Source organism: Ricinus communis, chromosome 1, assembly GCF_019578655.1.
Source record: "Ricinus communis isolate WT05 ecotype wild-type chromosome 1, ASM1957865v1, whole genome shotgun sequence".
Classification (NCBI taxonomy): Eukaryota; Viridiplantae; Streptophyta; class Magnoliopsida; order Malpighiales; family Euphorbiaceae; genus Ricinus; species Ricinus communis.
In genome coordinates this window covers 24,302,063-24,311,563 of record NC_063256.1, presented here as the reverse complement: position 1 = coordinate 24,311,563, position 9,501 = coordinate 24,302,063, and the positions used below count along the sequence as shown (strand labels likewise).

Here is a 9,501-nt window from a genome sequence, read left to right as displayed (position 1 = left end):
TTTTAAGAGTAAAAATTGCAGCTGCTATCTCCAAATTATGAGTGGGATAATTCTTTTTATGCCTCTTCAACTGCCTAAATGCATAAGCCATTACTTTACCATGTTGCATTAAAACACAATCCAATTCCACTCTGAAAGCATCACAATATGCAATGAAACCACCAGTTCTAGATGGTAAGGTCAACACCGGAGCTGAAGTCAAAAAATCTTTTAATTTCTAAAAGCTTCTCTCATAAGCATCAGTCTATTGGAATATGAAATTCTTCTGAGTCAATCTAGTTAAAGGTGTTGATATCCTTGAGGAATCCTGCACAAATCGGCGGTAGTAGCCTGCCAAACTAAGAAAGTTGTGAACCTCCATCACTTAAGTTGATCTCTGCCCATCAGTCACTGCCTTCGCTTTCTCAGGATCCACTTGAATACCATTCTCAAGCACAACGTGTCCCAGAAAATCCACGCTTCCCAACCAAAACCCTCACTTGAAAAAATTTAGCGTATACTGATGCTCTCACAAAGTCTACAAAACCATAATCAAATCCCATGCATGCTTATCTTCACTTCTAAAATGCACTAAATATATCATCAATAAGCACAATTACAAAGCAGTCCAAGAACGGCTTAAACACCTTACTCAACCCATAAAGGTTGGAGGCCCATTAATGAGTTTAAATGACATCATTAAGGACTTATAACAGCCATAGAGAATCTTGAACGCTACCCTGGGGCACATCTCCATTACGTATCTTTAACTATTAATACCTGTATCTAAAATCACTCTTAAGGGAAACATGTTGCACCCTGAAGCTAATCGTACAAATCATCTATACAGGGAAACAGACACTTGTTGCTTTATTCAACTACATGCAATCAATAAAAAGGAGTAAGGAACCATCATTCTTTTTCACATACAGCACCTGAATGCCCCAGTGAGATTTACTAGGTTTGATGAGACCCTTGTCCAAAAGGTCTAGCAACTGCTCCTTAAGCTCCTTTAACTTCATTAGTGCCATCTTGTAAGGTGGTAGGGAAATGGGAGCTATATACAGTATCGATGCAAAAACGAAACCCATATCAAGCCTCACTAAACAAAACTCAATTAAAAAATAATTGTATCCAATATACCAATATTTCATTTACTAATATTCATCCACACAATTAAAATAGAATTTATACCGGTTCATCAACAATAATAAAATTAATACATCAACAGATTGTTCATTAAATCGAATAGAAATAACAAATCTGAATGCAAATACTGCAGAGTATCTAAAAATTTAAGTAATTAGAAATACAAGAAAAATAGTTATATTAAGTTCGAGGAAGAAAAGAATCAGGCAGCCAAAATAAGAGGAACTGTAGATAACCTAATTGTCATCTGAAAAATTTAATTAGACTGTCAGCCTCAAAAGTGAGTTAAAATCATATAATTCAAAACAAACACAACCATCATTATAAAATAATTATTTAAATAAATATAAAATATCATAAAATAATTAAAATGCGTGCAATATCACATTTCAAAATTTTCAATTTAATAAATATAGGATGAGAACATCAACAGAACCCTATACTCCAATTCTAACAACTAATCGACTCTCTTATTTCCAATAAGACTGGTGCCTAGAGAACAAAGCTCGACCAAGGTTCTTAAATCCAGTTTGGTCACTTAATTACCAATACAATCGGCGCCCAAAGAGTGATGCTCGACCAAGGTCCTTTCTTCCGACAAATCATAATTTTTGTAAGCCTAGAGAATAATGCTTAACCATGGCACATCACATAAATATCCACATATTACGTGTCTCTGATTTATACCGATGTACAAGCAATCCTGATGAAACCCATCAGGTGGCATGTTTTACTGTCGTCTCATCCCGAGTTACAGTACAATCTTAACATCAATAATATTAAAATATCATAAATCACAGACAATCATAGAATTACTCAATTTAATGTTAAATGTTAAAATTGAATAGCAATAATATTAATAATAATGATGATGATGATAATAAAAAGATAGTAATAATAATAATAAAATAATATTGCATTAAATAGTGATAATGACACATGCACCACTGATTATGCGACTTTAACTCACAGTTCTGTTGAATTTTCTTCAGCTGCTCTTACGCCTCTAGCGGAGCTAGCTGAACCGTCGGATTATCTATTCAAGGAAATAATTCAATTAATTATGTTAATATATATATATATATATATATATATATATATATATATATATTATATATTATAAATAATCCTAGGCCTAGAGTTTTAGAATTTGACTATCTAAGAATCCCGACTTGGAAATTCTACTAAAAATTCTGCAAAACCTCCCCTAAAATACGGACATTTACCTCCTGTATAACGGGTCCAGAACCTACTAAAAACACTTCTAATATTCATCAAATATTTAACCAAAGTCGGGTCAGCCATATCTGCATCATTTTCCTGACTCCGCAACACAACACAGTTCACAACTAAAAAATAACAGTCCGACATTAATGTTTATTTCACAATACAACTTACAAATAATTTTTCAAAATTTTAATTTAATTATTCATAGCCACAATTATTACAAAGCCAAAAATTTCTTTAATTACACTAATTAATTCATAATATTTATAATTAATCTAACAATTAATTAAATTAAATTATTTCTTTATTTATAATTAATTATTAATTGTGATAATATTTTCTAAAATCTTTAGATAATTTATCGAGTCTAAAAAAACTTTTACCAAGTAAAAAATCTAAAATTCTGTGTGTTCATAAACATTGGGTTCTAAAAGCTAGTACAATTAACAGTGTTGGAATTCGAATATGGAAGCACCTACGTGAAGTTTCGGATGTGTAGAGTCCAAGTATGCAATTATCTTTGCAGGAATCTCAACAGAAGCCACCGGACCAAGGACGAAATATTTCAGCTTCGGTGAGTCTTGGACTGAGCTAAACGATAACATTTGGGGACGGAGATAGGCTGTCTTGAGGTTTTTGATGGTGAGGAGTCCATTTTTAGGGTCAAATTTGAGAGAAGAGGCCGACAAGGTGGTGGTCTAGAGATCGCAGCCGAAAAGGACAACTCCACCCACTGAAGTTGTTGATTTTCGGCAAAAGGGGAGTGTAATGGAGGTCACCGGTGAGAAAGGAACAAAAAAAGGAGAATGAAGTGCTTTGGGTGGCTGGTTGGTAGAAAGGAGGCGGTGGTTATGGAAGAAAATAAGGAAGGGAGTGGGTACAGCGTGAGGAAGGAGGGGAAGGTGATTAGATTTTTATTTTTTTGGTTTATTATCTTAGGGAAGCTTGCATTTGGTCCCTCCAATTAAGCTTAGCGATTATAAAACTTTTATCCTTGCTCACTTTCCCCCTTATATATATATAATTCAATCCCAATCTAACTAATTTTTAATTTAGACTCATTTTATATTTTAAACGTAAATATACCTGTTAAACTTATCTCAATAAAAGTTTGATTCATTTATTTAAAATCCACCAAAATCCATATATTATATTATTGGATAATATTAAATTAAATGGTACTTATATTATTCAATTAATAAATTATTTAGTTAAATGCTCAATTTAATACATAAAATATTTATTTACTAAAATACTTTTGGAAATAATTGAAAATAAAATTTTAAAATTACAGGTATTACATAATATCTCTATAAAATATATATTGACAATATTAACATCAAATAATAATAACATTAACTATTATTAAGAAATAAATAAAATAAGATAAAAATAGAATAAAATCATGATCCTACAAAATATGTAAATGAAATTATAATTGCAACATAAATTAGTATTTGACTAAAATAAAGAAATTTAGTAGAATTTCAAAAGCTACAAAACCAAAAACAAAAAGAAATTGTAAGAAAAGGAAAAAGAAAAAAATTGCTAGACAAATGTGTTTGCCTAATGCTTTTAGTAAACATGTGCGCATTTGGTTTAGTTTTAAAAGAAATAGGTCACATACATTTTAGTTTTAAACAATAATTTGTTGGATATACGTTATTTTTTAATATGAAAAAAAAAAAGAATTTACTTTGAATCTTGAATCTTGTATTAAGCAATCATGCTGATAACGTGTTATGAAACAAAGAACAATAATAAAGAAAATAAAGAACAAGAATAATGAAAATAAAGAGAGAAGAGAGTAATTTTTTCTGTATCATTTCATTGATTGTAACACATATTTATAGGCGTAAAGGATTATAGAGATAAAATTATATTTACATTAAAAAATCTATCTATAAACATAATGATAGACATCCAACATAATTCCAACACTTTAATATTATCGTAACAATATGAACCATTTTAAGTTTATAGTTTTAACATTAGATATATCAAAGTTAAACCATTTTATGCGCTACCCTTTAACATTATACTTTATAAAAAATTAACCATTTTAAACATTTAGTTTTAAATTAAAAAGCCATTTTAAATAAGAAAGAAGATTCAAATTTGGTCAAGAAAGGTAAGAAAGCTGGGAAAGAAAGGTTTCTGGTTACAGACACGACAATTGAACTAGAAAACTTAAGGTCAGGCTTAATGCCATCTTTTTTTACCTTTATGACTAATTTAGCTCCTAAACTTTTTAAATTGATACAATTTGGATTTTTTGTGAAAAGAGTAAGTTGTATGCAATATAAAGTTTAATTTGGTCATCCAACTTGTAATGCAGGCTCAAAATGGCCACCTAACTTTTTTTTTACACGGACTCTTCTTGTTTTAAAATAATTTAATTATAATTGACTTAATTATCTAATTAATTTTATATAATAAATTTTTCTTATATGTTTTAGAATTTTAATTATTAGTTTAGCAAATAAAATTGGTGTTGTCGTGGTTTTAGTGCGGTTGGTGGCAATGATATTGCTTTTCTATATTATGTTCATTCTCTTGTAGTGGTGGATAGAGGTATTTGTAAGTGCTAATAATGATTATGCATATAATATCTTTTTAATTGATAGGTGAATGTAATAATGTGGAGGCTAATAAAAAGGCAAGGTTGATGGCATTAGATTAGAAATTCATATCTTTATTTTATTTTTTTAGTGATATTACTGGTGATTATTTATTTCATGGTGTTGGTGGTGGTGAAGATGGCGGTTATGCATTGGTTTTGATGGATTTAATTGATTATTGTAATTTAAAATTAATTTTAATTTAAAGCTAGTAAAATTTAATTTAGCCCCTTAATTTCTTACTTGTGCTCAGTTTGGCCCCTAACTAATCGCGAGGGTCAATTAGTCTATTTTTATGCTTTTATTATAGCGCGTGCAACTCACTCTCTTGAAAAAGTACCAAAATGGATCTAATCGAGAAGTTCATAGGCTAAATTTCTTTAAAGGTTAAAAATGACCGAATCAAATCTGAATATAAAGTTAGAGAGCCAAAATAAACCTTATTCCTTTAAATAATATGTTTTTATGTTTGACCTCTTTAAGCATATAGTTTTAAGTTAAGGAAAATAATTGAAACAAAACCATTTTAAACATTAAATTATTTAGACTTTTATAACCATTTTAATCATTATGCTTTAAGATTATGAATATAAAACCATTTTAAATTTTTATAGTAATCATTTTAAGCACAAACTTTTAAGGTCAGGAAAAATTGGATAAAAATCATTTTAGATATTTAGTTTTCAGATTTTAATTTTGGGGTAAAATCATTTTAAGCATTGATACCTTGAGATTGTACTTATAAATAGTTAACTATTTTAAATATAAAGCTTTAAAGTAAGAAAAATTTTAGTCAAAAACTATTTTAATAATTTAGTTTCACGATTGTGAAATTTTAAGATAAAATCATTTAAAGCATTTATGTTGAAGATTATACTGTATGAAAAGCTAACTATTTTAAGCATATAGTTTTAAGGTAAATTCTTTTTTTGAAAGATTAAGTTACTCGAAAATTGATGTAGAAATCATTCTCTTATTTTATAAATGATAGGAATATACTAGGAGATATCCTAATCAATCCATCTAAATCTTAATAAAAAGTAATTGCAAAATGATTTGAAGAGAATACTTAATGTCTAGGAGAGATTCAGATGTGAATTAAGAATTTTAGGCTTAATTATAAGGAAACTTTCAATTATTATATATTAAATTATAAAATTATAAAGTTTAAGGGTGTAAACATACATGAAAGTTGGAAACTGGGTCAAGAAAAGCAAAAGTGGTAGGCCAAATATCCCGACGAATCTGTGACATGGCAGAAGAATCCACCAAGTATGATCTGGGCCCTAGCGGATCCGCTAAGCCAGGATCGATTCATCCAAATCTCTGCTTATCCATATAACACCAAATCCTTATATAATTTTTCATGATCTTTTGGAAATAAATGTAGTTTTTGTATGACATTCTTAAAAGAAAACAAAGTTTCGTTTAAGAAATCACTTTCCTTATGATTATGGGTTCAAAAATTGGACCAGTTGGATTTGGGATACTACAACCAGATCGATCCTTAAAGAATCTAGTGGATTCTAGTCAATTATGGTTCCAGTTCTTGATGATTTTAATTATGGTATCAATTTACTTTCGAGAAAAATAAAAAAAGAAAGTATTATGACCACTTATATATAATTTGTTACTACATTTCTACATCAAAGCCTAATTAGATGTTCAAGTCTGATTTAAATTTGGACAAAGATTTCTACATTAAATCCTAACTAATGATTCAGGTTCAGTTGTAGTTCGAGTTTAGAGGGTAAAATTGAAATCTTAGTCAGTCTTGTTGATTCGTATTTTTCCAAGCTAGATCGAAGTAAATTCTTAGGCATGGAGCTAGCTCGTGGTTAGGTCTACCATCATTGAATTAAAAGGCTTATTGGATAGAAGCTTGTCCACTAAGCAAACTTCATACTTAGTTGATTTGTTGCTACTTGATTCCACTTATTTCAAATTAATATCATTGTCATCCTCTCCTATAAGTAAAAGTCTCATAATCAAGATATAAAACTTCACAAATCAAGATAAATGAGATAGAAGATGCCTATTATACTAAGAAACAAAAGTTTAAATTTGGACCTATAGAAATCCTATTTCTAAACAAATAAATGCTCAACACGATAGAAATTTTTTTAAAAAATTACTTCATTTGGATTATTTCATTATTTTGAAAAAGTAGGAACCAAGATATTTTATATCTATAGGGCCTTACTTTAAAAATTTTCATAATAAATTACCTTCTATATGATATCCCACATCATATGGAAAAGAAAAAAATAATAATTTGTATAGCTTAAAGCCCAATTACTAGTTAACTTAGGTTAATCATTTTGAGGAAATGGTTTCGACTTGAAATTTAATTGGCCTAGTTGGATTTTGATTATTACAATCAAAATCAAGGCTTAGGAAATTGGGTCGATTCTAGTTAGTTTTAGTTTTAGTTTTTGAAGATTTTGGTTATAGTTTCAATCTTGGTTAAGAGAAAAGTAAATAAAAAATGACTCCTCATATATTATTTTTTCTAATTATGGTTTTAAACTGAAATCTAACTAGAGGTTCAAGTCTAGTTTTAGTTTAGACAAATTTTATGTTATAGTCCAAAACTGCAACTAAACTAATGGTTCCGGAGGGTAAAATTTGAATACTAATCAATCCTTTTGATTTGTATTTCTACAAGTTCTAGACCAATTTTCAGGTATGGAGCTAGCCTATGGTTAGGTCTACCACCATTGAGTTAAAAGGCTTGTTGGATTGAAGCCTATCCATTAAGCAAACCTCATACTTAGTTGATCCATTGCTACTCGACTCAACTGATTTTAAATCAATCTCATTATAGTCCTCTTCCATAAGTGAAAACTTTATCCATAAATTTTCTAAATGTCAGCAATATTCATCTATAATTCGATAATCGAGATTTAAAATCCATAAATCAAGGAAAATGAGAAAGAAGATACATATTATATTAAGAAACAAATTATAAATCTAGACCTAGATAAACCATAGTTCTAGACAAATAAAAACTCAACATAATAAAAAGTGTTTTAAAGATTGCTTATTTTGGACTAAAGTATAATTTCAAAATAATAGGAACAAGATATTTATAGGGTATTACCTTAATTTTTTCTTAATAATTTACTCTTTATATGATATCTCATATTGGTAGGGAAAAGAAGAAAAAATAATAGTTTGTATAGCTTAAAGTCCAATTACTAGTTAACTTAGATTAACCATTTTAGGCCACTGGCTTGAGCTTGAAAGTTAACTAGTTGAATTGGATTTAGATTATTACAATCAAGATTGGCCTTGGAAAATCGAGTCGGTTGCGGTCAGTTTTGGTTATAATTCTTGAAGATTTTAACTATGGTTTCAATTTGATTTAGAAAAAAGTAAATCAAAGATTATGAGTTCATATATAATTTCTTAATTATGTTTTCATATTGAAATCTAAGTAGAGGTTCATGTCTGGTTTTAATTTAGAAAAAACTGTATTATCATCCTAAATTAGAATTAAGTTAATAGTTTAAAAGGGTAAAATTGGAATCTTAGTCAATATAGTTTGGGCCATGGGTTAATATTTACCCTTCTTCTTTTCTACTCCTTTACAAGTTTTGAGTAAGAGCAAGCAAACCTAATAAAGTCCTGCTAACCTAGGCAAAGAATGACATATTTTCAAACACCTTGAATCCTAAATGGAGAAGTCACTTAAACTTCTCTTAGAAGAATAATCCTAACCACTCTAAAGCCTAACCCGACACACTTTTGTATCCAGAGGCAGGCACAAATTTGAAATGTAAGGTGACTTAATGATAAAATTTATATTTATTTGAAATATAAAAAGATAAAAAGATAAAAGCTCATATATATTAAGTTTCTTTATATTCAATAACCCATTTTCGAGTACTATATTTTGATACTTTAAATTATATTATTACTATCTACGTAATTTAACTAATATTATTAGCAAATATGCCCCATAAATAAATAAAATATTTCTTCAATTGATTAATTAATAAAGAATATACTAATATCCTTAATCTTAAAATATTTAAAATAATATAAAATTCCAAATAATTCTTTTAAATATTTTTTTTTAATTTTAAAAAATCAAATTCCAGTGGAGGCTTCAGCCCCCATTTGTCTACAAATGGGTTCGCCTATATTCATATCCAAGTTGGCTCATCAACCCAACTTTGGAATTGAGTGTCAATATCCAAATGTGTTTGAGCAATCAAAAGAATACTTAGTAAAGATTAAATTCCATAGAATTATGTGCAAGATTTGACTCTTTGGTGACTTCTATAAAGTGGTTGAAAATAAATATAGTGAAAATTACAAAATCATAATAAAAGATCTAAAGTGGAAACTACCTAGCCAACCCAAATAAGTGAATGTTGTTACAGTTCAAAAAATTATAAATAAGCTGGAGTCAAGATGAGGAAGAGCATGACAAATAAAAATTAAGAAAACATCTCTAAGGAAGCTCTAGCTAAGCCTACCTTACTCTTAAAGACTCCTTAAAATAACAAACATCAAT

At 28.9% G+C, this 9,501-nt stretch overlaps 1 long non-coding RNA gene across 1 annotated transcript; it reads right to left on the bottom strand.

Moving 5' to 3' along the window:
- Positions 1 to 1,124: 1,124 nt before the first annotated feature.
- Positions 1,125 to 3,335, bottom strand: LOC112534689. Its single transcript, XR_003078966.2, has 3 exons — positions 2,835 to 3,335; positions 2,099 to 2,164; positions 1,125 to 1,375 (listed from the first exon to the last, which is right to left on the bottom strand). It is a non-coding gene; the product is annotated as an uncharacterized LOC112534689 (long non-coding RNA).
- Positions 3,336 to 9,501: the final 6,166 nt, after the last annotated feature.